The 17,616-nt window shown below is 43.1% G+C and overlaps 1 protein-coding gene across 10 annotated transcripts in view; it reads left to right on the top strand.

Annotated features, from left to right (window-relative positions):
* Positions 1 to 919: 919 nt before the first annotated feature.
* The window catches only part of FREM1 (FRAS1 related extracellular matrix 1), a 182,671-nt gene continuing 165,974 nt past the window's right edge, over positions 920 to 17,616 (top strand). For 3 of the 10 annotated variants that reach the window (XM_073880815.1, XM_073880816.1, XM_073880817.1), the window contains exons 1-2: positions 928 to 1,117; positions 1,631 to 1,722. The gene's annotated coding sequence lies outside the window, so the exon portion shown is untranslated. Of the gene's footprint in view, positions 1,118 to 1,630; positions 1,727 to 3,111; positions 3,693 to 3,821; positions 3,943 to 4,220; positions 4,333 to 17,616 lie in introns of those variants that run through there. The other 7 variants (XM_073880813.1, XM_025887859.2, XM_073880812.1 and 4 more) reach the window with 6 other exon arrangements.

Below are 17,616 nucleotides of genomic sequence, written 5' to 3'. Positions count from 1 at the left end.
TTAAAGATTGTATTTATTCATTTGTCAGAGAGAGAGAGAGAGAGAGAGCACAAGCAGGGGGAGTGGCAGGCAGAGGGAGAAGCAGTCTCCCTGCTGAGCAAGGAGACCTGTGGTACTCGATCCCAGTACCCTGGCATCATGACCTGAGTCAAAGGCAGACACTTAACTGACTGAGCCACCCGGGCGTCCTGAATTGAGAGATTCTTGAAAATTTTAAAGTTCTGGTGACTTTGAGTAAGTGTATATGTACCCCTCCTTCCTAAAGTATCTGTAAAGCATATTGTAAAATGAAATAATCATTTTTCTCTCTTTTGCTTGCTCTTTCTTTCTTTCTCTTTCTTTCTTTCTTTCTTTCTTTCTCTCCCCCTCTCTCTCTCCTTCCTTCCTTCCTTCCTCATACACTTTTCTTTCCTTTCTTTTCACTTTCTTTCTCTCTTATTGTTTCCAAAGGAAGGGGGTATGGCTTGTCACCTTGTGATGGGGAACCACAGTCTAGGGGGAACTGGGTTTACAGGGCCTTGTGCTTTTGGCTAAAGTTTAGAGCAACCAGACATGTCACAATATAAACATTTTCCCCAAAGTGAGATAATACTTCAACTTCTCTATTTATGGTCAGTTTAAAAGTTGGGACAGATGGCATGCCATTACTTTTTTTTTATATTTTTTTGCTGGTGGAGATGAAATACAGGAAGGCATTTTATTATGCAGTTGTTAGGGAGCAAGACTTTCCCCCGCCCACTGAACCCTGACAAGTTTAATGAAATGAATTTCTGCGGGGGCCATTTCATGACCTGGGCTGTGTCTCAATGGGCGGGGTCATGCACTCTATGTAAATGAGATGAGATGAGATGACGGGAATTTTTGTGACTTTTTTAAAAAGCATCCAAACACGGGAAAAGCCTTGTAGGCTGAACGACGAAGGTGGGGCTTACAAACAGAAGCTCCTCTTTTTCTTTAAAGGCTGTGACAAAAGTCCGAAGGGGCCAGTTCCCCTTTCCTCCTCCTTGCGGATTGCGGAGCATCTTGTCTGAATTTGAATAAAAACCTTTCCGGGGAGGAAGGCATGTGTTTGAAGAAAAGAGGTTCAGGGAGAAAAAAGTGTTTGAAGAGTTTGAAGGTCCGGGGAAAAAAGTGTGTGCATATGCATGCGGCGGGCGTTTGTGAGCATGTGTGGGTGTGTGAGGATGACTGTGGGTGGGGGTTAGTGCGCGCGTGTGTGGCATGTGTGAGTGTGCACCCACACTCGCGCGTGTGAATGTGTGCACGCCTGTGAGTGTGGGTCTGTGTGTGGGTAGCCCGTGTGCGCCTGTGTGCGGTGTGTTTGGGTGACTGTGTGCATGCCGTGTGCGAGCGTGTGTGCAAGCGTGTGTGCGTGTGTGCGGCGGGCGGGAGAGGCAGCTTCGGCTCAGCCAGCGGCAGAGCACTTAGTACAGAACTAATAGTGGTAAGGGGAGGCTGGCGAGAGGCTAGGGAGCCGAGCAAGCGACCTTATTAACAAAAGCTCAGTTTGGTCCCTGCGGGCTCAACCAGCAGAAGGGGCTGGGGAGCCCTGGCTCTCCGCCAGGGAGGTCGGCCCCCCCCCCCCCGCCCCCGCAAGCTCTGCACGCATCCTTTATCATGCCCTCCGCAGGGGGAGTCCTGAGGCTTGGCAGTCGGGAAGTTTCCAAAGCCGAAGCAGCCGCCGCCGCCGCCGCCTTGGACAGGACCAGCAAGGACAGTGGAGTGAGTATGTGAACTTCAGGTCTATGTTTTCCCGTTGGGTGGGTTAAGAGATTTCTAGTACAAAGAAAGCTAACACTCAGCTGACCTGAAAGACTGGAATTTCAGCTCTCTTTCCTTTCCTGGGATCTTGTTCCTCCCCCTTCCTCTCAAAGCCCTTTAAACCAGAGATTACCGGGTCAGTGACTCTTCCCCGCCCGCCCCAGGGCCCAGAGTTTCTAGCTTTTTAGCTTGGAAAGGAAAACCACTACCTGTAAGTATCTGCTTTATGTACTTCCTCCCATCTTGACTGCGAATGTTCTGTTAGCAAAATGCTCCCGAGGTGGTTTGCTTGGTAGCATTCACTTCAAGTATGCTCACAAGAAGGGTTTTCAGAGTCCACTTGCAAAAGTTTCTCATGTCAACTCAGAAGGGTGGCCGTTTGCACTGTTAAAAACCCATATGCCCACGATGGGAGTCTCTTTATTATGTAACACAATTTATAACTCTCTTCCGAATTCATCCCCATGGCACTCACCAACAAAATCACCATTTTAAATTTTGTAATCCACCCTCACCACCACCACCCCAGATCAGGATGTTTCTTCTCAGCTACATGAAACGGCAAAGGGAAATGATGAAAAAATTAACACGACAAATAATCTCCTCATGGTATAAAGAGAGAAATTTGCATGAGATGAGTTTTGGATACCTGGCTTTGATTTAGTTCTACTTGGAGATATATTTTTAAAAGCATGGTTCTATTTTTATGGGGATGAGAGGGAGTGTTGGAGAGGCAAAGAAATCATTTTGTTCTGAAGTTTGGGACTGATGTTTAAGTTCTTTTTTGCACATTACCCAGATTCGGTCCAGAGACTTTGGTGCTGTAGTGAATAGTTTCTTTTAGTTTTCATCTGGATCACAGAAGTAATTTTTAAGGCATTTAATTTTCCTTTCTGCTTTTTTTTTTTTTTTTTTTTTGGACTCTTGTGCTTAGTCTTGTTGCCTGGTGTGAATTACAAAGCTTAAAAAAGAGCATTTCCGGGGGCTGGTTGGAGATTATGGCCTGGGAATCTTGCTGGAGAGATTAACCACTTCACGGCTGCTCCGCTGATCAGACCTAGTGATCCAAATGCTCCTCAGGTTTCTGCCACAGAAAACTGACAGCACTATTCCTGGCTCTAGTTAAAGCCTGAAGAATTGCTTCGCAGTCCTCTGCCTATACTTGGTAAAAGTGCCTTCAGTATGATTCTAGGAAAACGGTAACTACCCTTGGTCTTTCTCTCTATCAGGGATTCTGAAAACTTAGTGTGAATGGGAACCACTTGGGTCCTTGCTGAAATGCAGGTGCCTAGGCCAGCCCCCCCCCCCCCCCCCCCCGCCCCACCAAAGGATTTTAGGCCTGGGGAGGGGCCGAGAATTTACCCAGGTGATTCTGAAGCAAGTGAGATCACATTTGGATAAGCGCTGCTCTATGTTGTCCGGGGCAATTAAATTCTTGTCACGTACTTGGTTAATGTGAAACCTCATATCTAAATGATAAACTTGAATTTCAGCTGATGTTGAACATAAGTTATATGCGACATGGCTTTGCATGCTTGGCTGATAAACCAGGGCTTTTGACCAGCTTTCCCACCAACCTCATCTTTATTTCCTTGCTTTTTTTTCCATCTTCGCCTTTCCATTCCCACGAGTGAGGAAGGGAGTTGGGCAAAGGTGCTCGCACGCCATGTACCCACCTCCATGTGTTGCGATGTGTGGTCTGACCTGATTGCACATGGCCGAGCAATGTTCGTCTTAGAAACTTTCAACCCAGGGCAGCTTCTGGGGATGGGCTAGGCTGAGCGGGGCTGAACGGAGCTGGATTATTTCTTGGGACTGTTCAGGAGCAATTCCTAGAAACTGAGTTTGGATTAGACCAACCCACAGGAATTGGGAGAAACAGGAAGTGATTCCTTCATTATGCTGAGGTCCTCATTTGACAACATATGAAGGTAAGAACTCAGCCTCCATCCCCATCCTCGATGACGTTTTATGACATTGTATGTTTATAGGAACAAGAAAATAGGATGTGGTCATCAGTGTCCCTTCCTTTTTCCCCCTCTCCTCACTCCAAATGTTAGTGGGTGCCCGCTACGTGCCAGGCTCCATGCTACTTTCCAAGGACTCCAGAAAGATCAATGTGTGGACAGAGCCCTTGTCCTCACGCTGTTTCAAGTCTTACCTGTTGCTAACCAATCTTGGGTGAGCCAGCAAATCTCTCTAAACTTCACTTCCTCCGCCAATAAAATGAAAGGGTTGAGTTAAATGAGTTTGAGTATCTTTCCAGCTCTGATATCCTGACATTGGTGTACATGGCTCAGTCTTCTAAACACAGACAAGGGGGAATGGGAGCTTTGTAGCATTTGCGTTTTGAAAACAGGCCCAAAGATTTGGCTTCCTGCTTTTCTTTTCTTTTTCTTTTTCTTTTTTTTTTTAAACATTTTTCAAAAATATCTTTTAACTTGTCTTTCTCTCCTCAGAAACCAAGAGCACCGGTAGAGTGAGTTAGACAAATTCTACCTTTGCAGAGCACACAGTCATTCCTCACAGTGGGCTTCTGTAACTCTCTGGAAGGCTGTCTCCCTGGGCCAGGTAACCTAGGACAGCAGCTTATCTTGTCTGAATCTGGTGTTGCTCCCCCGCTTTGGAGAGCTGGGTGGTCTGAGCAGGGCTTAGCAGGGCTTCATGGTTACACAGCTTGCACCTGACCCATTCATTCAAGCGATTTAGTAGCTTTTGTGCTACCAGGTGAGAGGCTCCAACAGAGACCTTTGAGGGTCTGGGAAAAAAAGCAACTCCCTAATGAAATCCACATTTTGCCTACTATAGTTTCTCTTACTTCCATGACTGTAACATTTCAAAGGGTTCTAAGACTTGGCCATCAAGATAAGAAAATATAGCTGTGATCTGAGTGCTTTTCTGACCAATGAAGCTTCTAGCTGTCTGCAGATATTACGTTTGGGTGGGAAACTACTTGCTGGGGGACAGTGTACGGGGCTACTGCAAAGTTAGGATATTTTTGACCAAGGGTTCTTGGCCTCTTGTTAGTAGGTTTAAAGGAGGTGGCAAAATAGTCTTCGGTTTCACTTTTCTCCCTCCCTGTTTATGAGGTTGCTGGTATGATGTCAGAGATACTCCTTTTATGCCTCATGCAAAGGCTTCTAAGATTGTGTGTCACTCTTCACTCTCAATTTTATCCTTGAAACTTTCATATCTGACTTTTTTAGAGACCAGAGCAGATAACACTCCAGGACCCACTGAGCTCCACATCTTTCCAGTGGTTTTCCACACCCCTAGGATCCTATCTCTGCCTTCTGTCAAGTGTTATCAGCTGCTCAGGGCTTACAAATGCTCCCTAAATTCTTTGTACAATAAATGAGCTTGGACTTTATCTCATGAGGTTGCACTCGATGCCATGCTGTTTTCATTCCAGGGTCTACATTTCCTGTTAGCACAAAAATTCTTCATTTGGTCAGTTATAAGCCAAAACCATCGTGAAGTTAGGAGAATTTCAGAAAGGATTGAATTCCCAGATGAGAATTCATCCACATGTTTAAAAGTTGTTGGGTGTTTCCTATCAAATCCCTTCCGTAGCCCAGATTTCTTTCTCCTGTTAAAGTGATTCTCCTCCTGGGAAGGGCAACATAGCAACACACAAGAGCAGTACCCTAATTCTGTTTTATGTAAATCTTCCTCTTTGTTATAACATGGTGGGATAATTCTGTTTCATCCAATAAGCATTAGTGATTGTTCTGAAACCAAAAAGTAGTATTAATAGGAGAGCTCAAATATTAAATCAGAGTGGTATAATAGAAAAAAAAAAGAACTTTGAATAAATTTCAGCTGGGTTCCAGTTCTGGGCTGCAATATTCTTTGGTTCTGTGATACTGGCACCGTTACTTAGCCAGTTTCGTCTGAGTCAAATGAGGGTATGGACACTTACCAGATGTTCATGAAGGCTAAAGGACATTTGAAAAGCACCTGGCGTGGTCCATGATGTATGATAAGTGCTCAATGAGTATCTCTTCTCTGGAAAAGGGCTAACACGGGTGTGAAGGCTGGAAAGAATCACACATGTGGCAAGCCATTCAATCCCTAGGTAAAAAGAAAAGAGAAACGGGAAATCAAGCTTTCTTCCAGATTTCATTGACGAGGCAGAATAGATGTTAGCCCACCACTTCTCTGCCCTTGGTCCCACTTGGTGGGACCCATGGGTGGACCCATGAGTGGACCCATGAGCTCCTGGACCATCAAAGCGATTAGTACAGAGAGAGCAAGGGCACTGTGAAAATCATTCTGCCCTCATTTCTTCCTGACCCTCCAGAATTGAAGACTTTTATAGCTGTTTCAGATATAAATACATCAGGAAAGAAATCATTTTATTTTATTTTTTTTCGGCGGGAAGGATTTTGCTCCATTGTAGCCAGGGGCCCCACTTCAGGGGGAAATGTTTGAGAATTTGAAACTCGGGGATTGTACCACGGGCAGCTTGTAAACCATCACCGAAAAGAAAATGACAAGCCATAGCCATTCAAACATGCGGTGCTTCCCCCTGGTCTTTCTCTTCCACCAGTGTTTTCTTATAGGTCCGGTGTTTGCACTGTGATAAGTCAGTCACTCAACTAATATTTACTAATCTTCTCTGGGCCAGAGAAGATGACCAGGATGGGAGAGACTTGAGTGAGCAGGATAATCATGGTTGTTATCTTCAAGAAGCTTACAGACTAGGGTAAAAAGGTCAAGTTTTAATAAAATGACTGCAAATAAACAATGAAATACCACATGTGGTGAGGGTATCACAGGATTCTATGCAAGCAGATAATACCAGTCTGGGAGGTTGAGACCTGAAGGATGGATAGAAGATAGCCAGGCAGGGATGCCTGGGTGGCTCAGTTGGTTAAGTATCTGCCTTCGGCCCGGGTCGTGGTCCCAGGGTCCTGGGATCGAGTCCCGTGTTGGGCTCCCTGCTCAGCGGGGAGTCTGCTTCTCCCTCTGCCTGTCACTCCCCCTGCTTGTGTGCACACGCTCTTTCTCTCTCTCTCATAAATAAATAAATAAAATCTTTAAAAAAAAAAAAGGTTAGCCAGGCAAACGGAAGTTTGGTAGAAGTGGGCAAAGGGCATTCACGGCAGATGGAACAGCACGGATGAAAACATACAAAGGCGCAGAGTGGGCAGTGTGGTGAGTTTAAGAAGGGAAGAAGAACTGTGTGACTAGCTTGTCAGGGGCAAGGAGGAGAGTCTTGTGAGAAGGGGCTAGGGAGATGGGCAGGGGACAATCACACAGGGAAATCAGGTCTCAGAGTTGAAAGGGATCCCAGAAAGCACCGAATCCACAGTCCCTCTCTGGGACCAGAATCCCTTCCTTTGTGTACATCTCAGCTCTTGTCATTATTGGACAACTCTGAAGGAAAGTTCTTCCTAAAAGTAGGGTGCAGGGCACCTGGGTGGCACAGTTGGTTCAAGGTCTGATTCTTGGTTTCAGCTCAGGTCGTAATCTCAGGGTTGTGAGACAGAGTCCTGTGTGGGTCTCCACTTTCAATGCGGAGTCTGCTTGAGATTCTCTCCCTCTTCCCCTGCCCCTCCTGCTCATGCTCTCTCTCTCTCAAATAAGTAAATAAATCTTAAAAAAAAAAAGTAGGGTGCAATTCACCTATCCTCCCTGGATCTGCACCCTGAACCCAGAGAGTAAAGTTACTCCTCCTTCAAATAGTTCGAAGACAGACGATTTTTTTCATAAATTACTGCCAAAGTAGGTCTGCGCTTTCCCATTTGTATGCAGTAGATTTTTTGGCAATGTAGTTTTACATTTGTGCTGCAGAAAGTGAACAAACATACTGGCTTCAGTCCATTCTTCCAGCCTCCGATTATTGAGACCGTGGCTCTCGATTGTGTCCTCAGTGATAACAGTTGACTTTTTTGGATTTGTGCTGTTTGTGAATTGGATAAGCTTGTCTTCTGTATCTTTGCTTAGGAATTTGGAAAATTATTTAACCAGAGGAGGCCAAAAATGGAGCTATGGGCACCTCTCAAGATATTTCTCTCTCTTTTTTTTAAATTTAATTTTATTATGTTATGTTAGTCACCATACAATACATCATTAGTTTTTGATGTAGTGTTCCATGATTCATAGTTTTCTTATAACACCCAGTGCTCCGTGCAGTACGTGTCCTCCTTAATACCCATCACCAGGCTAACCCATCCCCCCACCCCCTCCCCTCTAGAACCCTCAGTTTGTTGCTCAGTGTCCGTAGTCTCTCATGGTTCATCTCTCCCTCCGATTCCCCCCCCTTCATTTTTCCCTTCCTTCTCCTAATGTCCTCCATGCTCTTCCTTACGTTCCACAAATAAGGGAAACCATATGATAACTGACTTTCTCTGCTTGACTTATTTCACTTAGCATAATCTCCTCCAGTCCCGTCCATGTTGATGTAAAAGTTGGGTATTCATCCTTTCTGATGGCTGAGTAGTATTCCTTTGTATATATGGACCACATCTTCTTTATCCATTCATCTGTTGAAGGGCATCTCGGCTCTTACCACAGTTTGGCTATTGCGGACACTGCTGCTGTGAACATTGGGGTGCATATGGCCTTTCTTTTCACTACATCTGTGTCTTTGGGGTAAATACCCAGGAGTGCAATTGCTGGGTCATAGGGTAGCTCTATTTTTAATTTTTTGAGGAACTTCCACACTGTTTTTCAAAGTGGCTGTACCAACTTGCATTCCCACCGACAGTGTAAGAGGGATCCCCTTTCTCCACAACCTCTCCAACATTTGTTGTTTCTTGCCTTGTCAATTTTTGCCATTCTAACTGGTGTAAGGTGGTATCTCAGTGTGATTTTGATTTGAATTTCCCTGATGGCTAATGATGATGAACATTTTTTCATGTGTCTGTTAGCCATTTGTATGTCTTCTTTGGAGAAGTGTCTGTTCATGTCTTCTGCCCATTTTTTGACTTGATTATTTTTTTGGGTGTGGAGTTTGAGAAGTTCTTTATAGATCTTGGAAATCAGCGCTTTGTCTGTAGTGACATTTGCAACTATCTCCTCCCATTCTGTGGGTTGTTTCTTTGTTCTGTTGACTGTTTCCTTTGCTGTGCAGAAGCTTTTTATCAAGATGTTTCTCTTAAAAGAAAGGTTGCCCCTAACCTCCTTTTATTTTCTTTTTAGAGAGGAAACTAGACACAGCATCTCTATAACCCAGACTCACAGAAAAGTTCAAGTTTAAATGAGAAGAGTTTAAAGATGTCAGTGTGTGAAGGCACAGTTCAACTGTATTTGCTGGTTTCATTTACCAAGACATGTGTTGAATGCCTATCACAGGCAATAGCCAGTTTGTCCTCCTGCCTTCAAAACACATAGATAAATAGCTACACCATCAGGTAGGATGTGATAAATGCCCTGTGATGGGTTTAAATAAAATGTGATTCTTCTGCAGTAGCGGGGAGGAAATCTTGCCAAATGGAATGATTATGTCTTAGGACATCTTGAAGGAAGCATTTCACGAGGCCTTAATACATAAGGATTTTAATAAGGATGGAAGCAAGGACATTCCACGCAGGGGGCAGACATGAACAGGGGCATAGAGGTGAGGAGGGTCCAGCAGGTCATTGTGACCATATGACTGGAGGCTATGGGACAGGGTAGGGCTGTGGTTTGGGAACACATAAGCCTAGAGGTGTTAGCCAAAGGCTGTGGGAGTGGATATGGAGTGAGAAGCTAGCTGAGGTTAAAATTTTAAGAAATGCCATATTTTTAGCAGTGCAGTGTGACCCAGAGAAGAAAAAAAAAAGGTAGAAAGAGAAGGAAGAGCGAATAAAAGAGAAAAAGGCAGTGGTTAGGTCGAAAGAGAACCAGGAGTATTCTGAGGTATAGACCCCAGGAACAAAATTCAACCCATAAAGACCATGCCACCATATCAAGCCCTCTGCTTGCTGTTAGTGAACTGATCTTCAAAATTCTGAGGACATTACTACAGCAGCAGGAAATAAAATAATACCTGTGGGCCTATACATTCACATTCATACTCTAAAGACACGTATGTTAGTGTGGTTTCCCCCAGAAGTATCTTCCACCATGTTGAGTTTATGTAGTGCTCAGTGATATCACAGTGTGAACTGCCTTTGTCAGCTAGTCTGGATGCTACACCTGTGGCAAACATGTCCTCACTTCTAGACAAATGATTTGCAAACTCACTTTTAAAAAAGTCTATGTCTTGGAGACTCTAAGAAAGTGTTTCAGCCAAGACCACTTGTGTGTACCATATTTGTCTCTTTTTAAAGATTTTATTTATTTATTTATTTGAGAGAGAGAGCGAGCAGGGGGAGGGCAGAGGAAGAGAGAGAGGGAGAGAAGCAGACTCTGTGCTGAGGGTGGAGCCACTGGCGGGGCTCGATCTCAGGATCCTGAGATCATGACCTGAGCCAAAACCAAGAGTTGGCCGCTTAGTTGACTGAGCCACCCAGGTGCCCCTGTTTCTCTTTTAAAACACTTCTCTGACTTGGTGGTGTTTGTGATGTTATATGAGGCCATTCTTATATGTTGCCATATTCTTGTGCACACGTGGATTCAACAATAAGTCATCTAATCAGACATTCAGGTTCTTTTTATTTGCAGCCTGTGATGTTTACAGAGATTTTGTTTTTGAACTAGGACTGAAGCATTTTTAATCTTATTGCCTGAGAGCAGTCTCCCACCCTCCCACTCACCACAGTGCATCCCCAATTCTGCCAAAGTAAGCAGATTAAGTTTCCACTCTTCTTAATGCAATTAAGCTCAGCGGACCACAGAGGCGTCAGGGACACATGCGTTTGCAGGAGACCTAATGCTGGCGCTGGGTTCACATGGGGGAGCCTCAGTGTGGGAGGGTCCTGTGGCCAGCAAGCCCTGCTGGTGCAAGAGTAGCTGGATGAATGCAGATCGTGAGGAAGGACAGAGCTCTACAGCACGGATAAAATCACGCTCATTTCTGAACGCCAGGAAGTGGGAGGAGTCAGAAGTCACTGGTTTGCCTTGCTTCTTTTTTGTTGCCAATGGCCCTGCACTGCTCTATAGAAAATTTTCTAGCTCTGTTGGGTGTTACCAGAGAGTCAATTCAACCTAAATCATAGAACATGTCAAAGGATGGATCAACTAATAATTAAAAAAAAATTGTTAAAAAATTGAAAAAAATTGATAAACTTTAGTTTCTGAGCAGATTTCGGTTTATAGAAGAATTGAGGTAAAGAGCAGGATGGTGGAGGAGTAGGAGACCTAGATTTCGTCTGGTCTCAGGAATTCAGCTGAATAGGGATCAAATCATTCTGAACACCTACGAACTCAACAGGAGATCGAAGAGGAGAGTAGCAACAACTCTCTGAACAGAAAAGCGACCACTTACTGGAAGTCGGGCCACTGCTCCTCCAGCAGGGACCCAACAAGCGGCAGATCCGGGGAGACTCCCCTTCCTCCCCCAGGAGGAGCGGCGCGGGAGCGCACCGCAGGGATCTGCTGGGTTTGGAGACTCCACACGGGGTCGGGTGCCAGAGATACAAACGCTCGGTCACAGGCCGGGTGAGCACGCTGTGCAGCCGGAGACCAGGGAGATGGGAGTGACTGCTTTTCTCTGGGGGCGCACTGAGGAGCGGGGCCCCGAGTTCTCAGCTCCTCCGGGTGGAGATTGGGAGGCCACCATTTTCGCCCTGGTCCTTCAAAGCTATACCGAGAGCTTGCAGGGAACAAAAGCTCCTGAGAGCAAACCCGAGCAGCTTGCTTAGCCCGGACTCACAAGGGCGGGGCAATTCCGCCTCCGGCAAAGACATTTGGAAACCACAGCAACAGGCCCCTCCCCCAGAAGATCAGCAGGAACAGCCAGCAGGCCAAGACCAAGTTTACCGATCAAGGAGAACGGGAGAACTCCAGCGCTAGGGGAATACTGCACATAGAATTCATGGCTTTTTTTTAACCATGATTCATTAGTTCATCAAAGTTAAATTTTTTAACTGTTTTTTTTTCATTTTTCTTTTTCCCTTTTTCAACCAACATCTTATCAATGCCTTTTTTAAAAAAAACATTTTTTATTTTTCATTTTTAGAGTCATATTTTATCCCTTCATAGTAGTTACCCTTATTTTTGGCATATATATATATAAGTTGTTCTCTCTTTAAAATTTTGAGATACAGTTTCTTCTAACAGATCAAAATATACCCTAAATCACTAGTGTATGGCTTTGTTCTAGTCTCCTGCCTGATCACATTCTCTCCCTTTTTTCTTTTTTTTTTTAAATCTTCTTTCTTTTTTCAAACAACTTATCATCAATTCCTTTTATAAAATCTTTTATAATTTTCATCTTTACAGTCATCTTCCATCCCTTCATTGAATCAACCCTTATTTTGTACATATATATCTTTCTTCCTTTAAAATTTTAGGAGCCACTTTTTTTCTAACAGACCAAAATACGCCCAAAATCTAGTGTGTGGCACTGATCTATGCACTAGCCTGATCATATTTGATCATATTCTGCTTTTTTTGTATTGTTCTGTTTTTGTTTTTATCTTTTTTTTTCTCTTTCTTTTTTCTTTCTTTCCCTTTCTTTTCCCCTGGTTTCAGGTCTTTTCTGATTTGTATACAGTATATTTGCTGGGGACGTTGTTAACCTGTTAGCATTTTGTTCTCTCATTCATCTATTCTCCTCTGGACAAAATGACAAGATGAAACAAATCACCTCAGCAAAAAGAACAAGAGGTAGTACCGTCAGCCAGGGACCTACTCAATACGGAGATTAGTACGATGTCGGACCTAGAGTTCAGACTCATGACTTTAAAGATACTAGCTGGGCTTGAAAAAAGCGTGGAAGTTATTAGAGAAACCCTCTCTGGAGAAATAGAAGAACTAAAATCTAACCAAGTCGAAATCAAAAAGGCTATTAATGAGGTGCAATAAAAAATGGAGGCACTAACTGCTAGGATAAATGAGGCAGAAGAGAGAATCAGTGATATAGAAGACCAAATGATGGAAAAGAAAGAGGCTGAGAAAAAGAGAGATAAACAACTACAGGATCACGAGGGCAGAATTCGAGAGATAAGCGATACGATAAGATGAAACAACATTAGAATAATTGGGATCCCAGAAGAAGAAGAAAGAGAGAGAGGGGCAGAAGGTATATTGGAGCAAATAATAGCAGAGAACTTCCCTAATGTGGGGAAGGAAACAGGCATCAAAATCAAGGAGGCACAGAGAACCCCTCTCAAAATCAATAATAACAGGTCAACACCCCGATATCTAATAGTAAAACTTACGAGTCTCAGAGACAAAGAGAAAATCCTGAAAGCAGCTCGAGAGAAGAGATATGTAACCTACAATGGTAGAAATATTAGATTGGCAACAGACCTATCCACAGAGACCTGGCAGGCCAGAAAGGACTGGCAAGATATCTTCAGAGCACTAAACGAGAAAAATATGCAGCCAAGAATACTATATCCAGCTAGGCTGTCATTGAAAATAGAAGGAGAGATAAAAAGCTTCCAGGACAAACAAAAACTAAAGGAATTTGCAAACACGAAACCAGCCCTCCAAGAAATATTGAAAGGGGTCCTCTAAGCAAAGAGAGAACCTAAAAGCAGCATAGATCAGAAAGGAGCACAGACAATATACAGTAACAGTCACCTTACAGGCAATACAATGGCACTAAATTCATTTCTTTCCATAGTTACCCTGAATGTAAATGGGCTAAATGCCCCAATCAAAAGACACAGGCTATCAGATTGGATTAACAAACAAGACCCATTGATATGCTGTCTGCAAGAGACTCATTTTAGACCCAAAGACACCCCCAGATTGAAAGTGAGGGGGTGGAAAACCATTTACCATGCTAATGGACACCAAAAGAAAGCTGGGGTGGCAATCCTTATATCAGACAAATTAGATTTTAAACCAAAGACTGTAATAAGAGATGAGGAAGGACACTATATCCTACTTAAAGGGTCTATGCAACAAGAAGATCTAACAATTGTAAATATCTATGCCCCTAACATGGGAGCAGCCAATTATATAAGGCAATTAATAACAAAAGCGAAGAAACACATTGACAACAATACAATAATTGCGGGGGACTTTAACACCCCCTTGACTGAAATGGACAGATCATCTAAGCAAAAGATCAACAAGGAAATAAAGACTTTAAATGACACACTGGACCAAATGGACTTCACAGACATATTCAGAACATTCCATCCCAAAGCAACGGAATACACATTCTTCTCTAGTGCCCATGGAACATTCTCCAGAATGGATCACATCCTAGGTCACAAATCAGGTCTCAACCGGTACCAAAAGATTGGGATTATTCCCTGCATATTTTCAGACCACAATGCTTTGAAACTAGAACTTAATCACAAGAGGAAAGTCAGAAGGAACTCAAATACATGGAGGCTAAAGAGCATCCTACTAAAGAATGAATGGGTCAACCAGGAAATTAAAGAAGAATTAAAAAAATTCATGGAAACCAATGAAAATGGAAACACAACTGTTCAAAATCTTTGGGATACAGCAAAGGCAGCCCTGAGAGGAAAGTATATAGCAATACAAGCCTTTCTCAAGAAACAAGAAAGGTTTCAAATACACAACCTAACCCTACACCTAAAGGAGCTGGAGAAAGAACAGCAAATAAAGCCTAAACCCAGCAGGAGAAGAGAAATAATAAAGATCAGAGCAGAAATCAGTGAACTAGAAACCAAAAGAACAGTAGAACAGATCGACAAAACTAGGAGCTGGTTCTTTGAAAGAATGAACAAGATTGATAAACCCCTGGCCAGACTTATCAAAAAGAAAAGAGAAATGACCCAAATCAACAAAATCATGAATGAAAGAGGAGAGATCACAACCAACACCAAAGAAATACAAACAATTATAAGAACATATTATGAGCAACTCTATGCCAGCCAATTAGATAACCTGGAAGAAATGGGTGCATTCCTAGAGATGTATCAACTACCAAAATTGAACCAGGAAGAAATAGAACACCTGAACAGACCTATAGCCACTAAAGAAATTGAAGCAGTCATCAAAAGTCTCCCAAGAAACAAGAGCCCAGGGCCAGATGGCTTCCCAGGGGAATTCTATCAGACATTTAAAGAAGAATTAATACCTATTCTTCTGAAACTGTTCCAAAAAATAGAAATGGAAGGAAAACTTCCAAACTCATTTTATGAGGCCAGCATTACCTTGATCCCAAAACCAAACAAAGACCCCATCAAAAAGGAGAATTACAGACCAATATCCTTGATGAACATGGATGCAAAAATTCTCGCCAAAATAATAGCCAATAGGATCCAACAGTACATTAAAAGGATTATTCACCACGACCAAGTGGGATTTATCCCTGGGCTGCAAGGTTGGTTCAACATCCACAAATCAATCAACGTTATACAGTACATTAACAAAAGAAAGAACAAGAATCATATGATCCTCTCAATAGATGCAGAAAAAGCATTTGACAAAGTACAGCATCCTTTCTTGATCAAAACTCTTCAGAGTATAGGGATAGAGGGTACATACCTCAATATCATAAAAGCCATCTATGAAAAACCTACAGCGAATATCATTCTCAATGGGGAAAAGCTGAGAGCTTTTCCCCTAAGGTCAGGTACGCGGCAGGGATGTCCACTCTCACCACTGCTATTCAACATAGTATTAGAAGTCCTAGCCACAGCAATCAGACAACAAAAAGAAATCAAAGGCATCCAAATCGGCAAAGAGGAAATCAAACTCTCACTCTTTGCAGATGATATGATACTGTATGTGGAAAACCTAAAAGACTCCACCCCAAAACTGCTAGAACTCATACAGGAATTCAGTCAAGTAGCAGGCTATAAAATCAATGCACAGAAATCAGTGGCATTCCTATACACCAACAACAAGACAGAAGAGAGACAAATCAAGGAGTCGATCCCATTTACAATTGCACCCAAAACCATAAGATACCTAGGAGTAAATTTAACCAAAGAGGCAAAGGATCTGTACTCAGAAAACTATAAAATACTCATGAAGGAAATTGAAGAAGATACAAAGAAATGGGAAAACGTTCCATGCTCATGGATTGGGAGAACCAACATTGTGAAGATGTCAATGCTACCTAGAGCAATCTACACATTCAATGCAATCCCCATCAAAATACCATCCACTTTTTTCAAAGAAAGGGAACAAATAATCCTAAAATTTGTATGGAACCAGAAGAGACCCCGAATAGCCAGAGGAATATTGAAAAAGAAAAGCAAAGCTGGTGGCATCACAATTCCGGACTTCCAGCTCTATTACAAAGCTGTCATCATCAAGACAGTATGGTACTGGCACAAAAGCAGACACATCGATCAATGGAACAGAATCGAGAGCCCAGAAATGGACCCTCAACTCTATGGTCAACTTATCTTTGACAAAGCAGGAAAGAATGTCCAATGGCAAAAAGTCTCTTCAACAAATGGTGTTGGGAAAATTGGACAGCCACATGCAGAAGAATGAAACTGGACCATTTCCTTACACCACACACAAAAATAGACTCCAAATGGTTGAAAGACCTAAACGTGAGACAGGAGTCCATCGAAATCCTAAAGGAGAACACAGGCAGCAACCTCCTCGACCTCAGCCGCAGCAACTTCTTCCTAGAAACATCGCCAAAGGCAAGGGAAGCCAGGGCAAAAATGAACTATTGGGATTTCATCAAGATAAAAAGCTTTTGCACAGCAAAAGAAACAGTCCACAAAACCAAAAGACAACCGACAAAATGGGAGAAAATATTTGCAAATGACATATCACATAAAGGGCTAGTATCCAAAATCTATAAAGAACTTATCAAACTGAACACCCAAAGAACAAATAATCCAATCAGCAAATGGGCAGAAAGCATGAACAGACATTTTTCCAAAGACATCCAAATGGCCAACAGACACATGAAAAATTGCTCAACATCTCTCGGCATCAGGGAAATCCAAATCAAAACCTCAATGAGATACCACCTCACACCAGTCAGAATGGCTAGAATTAGCAAGTCAGGAAACGACAGATGTTGGCGGGGATGTGGAGAAAGGGGAACCCTCCTACACTGTTGGTGGGAATGCAAGGTGGTGCAACCCCTCTGGAAAACAGTATTGAGGTTCCTTAAACAGTTGAAAATAGAGCTACCATCCGATCCAGCAATTTCATACTGGATATTTACCCCAAAGATACAAGTGTAGGGATCCGAAGGGGTACGTGCACCGCAATGTTTATAGCAGCAATGTCCACAATAGCCAAACTGTGGAAAGAGCCAAGATGTCCATCGACAGATGAATGGATAAAGAAGAGGTGGTATATATACACACAATGGAATACTATGCAGCTATTAAAAGGAATGAGATCTTGCCATTTGCAATGACGTGGATGGAACTGGAGGGTGTTATGCTGAGTGAAATAAGTCCATCAGAGAAAGACATGTATCATGTGACCTCACTGATATGAGGAATTCTTAATCTGAGGAAACAAACTGAGGGTTGCTGGAGTGGTGGGCAGTGGGAGGGATGGGGTGGCTGGGTGATAGTGGGGAGGGTATGTGGTATGGTGAGCGCTGTGAATTGTGCAAGACTGTTGAATCACAGATCTGTACTTCTGAAACAAATAATGCAGCATATGTTAAGAAAAAAGAAAAAGAAGAAGATAGCAGGAGGGGAAGGATGAAGGGGAGTAAGTCGGAGGGGGAGACGAACCATGAGAGATGATGGACTCTGAAAAACAAACTGAGGGTTCTAGAGGGCAGGAGGTAGGGGGATGGGTTAGCCTGGTGATGGGTATTAAAGAGGGCACATTCTGCATGGAGCACTGGGTGTTATGCACAAAGAATCATGGAACACTACATGAAAAACTAATGAT

This window comes from Callorhinus ursinus, unplaced genomic scaffold (assembly GCF_003265705.2).
Source record: "Callorhinus ursinus isolate GAN/ISIS: 27379988/994484 unplaced genomic scaffold, GSC_fseal_2.0 scaffold39, whole genome shotgun sequence".
Taxonomy (NCBI): Eukaryota; Metazoa; Chordata; class Mammalia; order Carnivora; family Otariidae; genus Callorhinus; species Callorhinus ursinus.
This window is presented reverse-complemented; position numbering and strand designations above follow the sequence as displayed.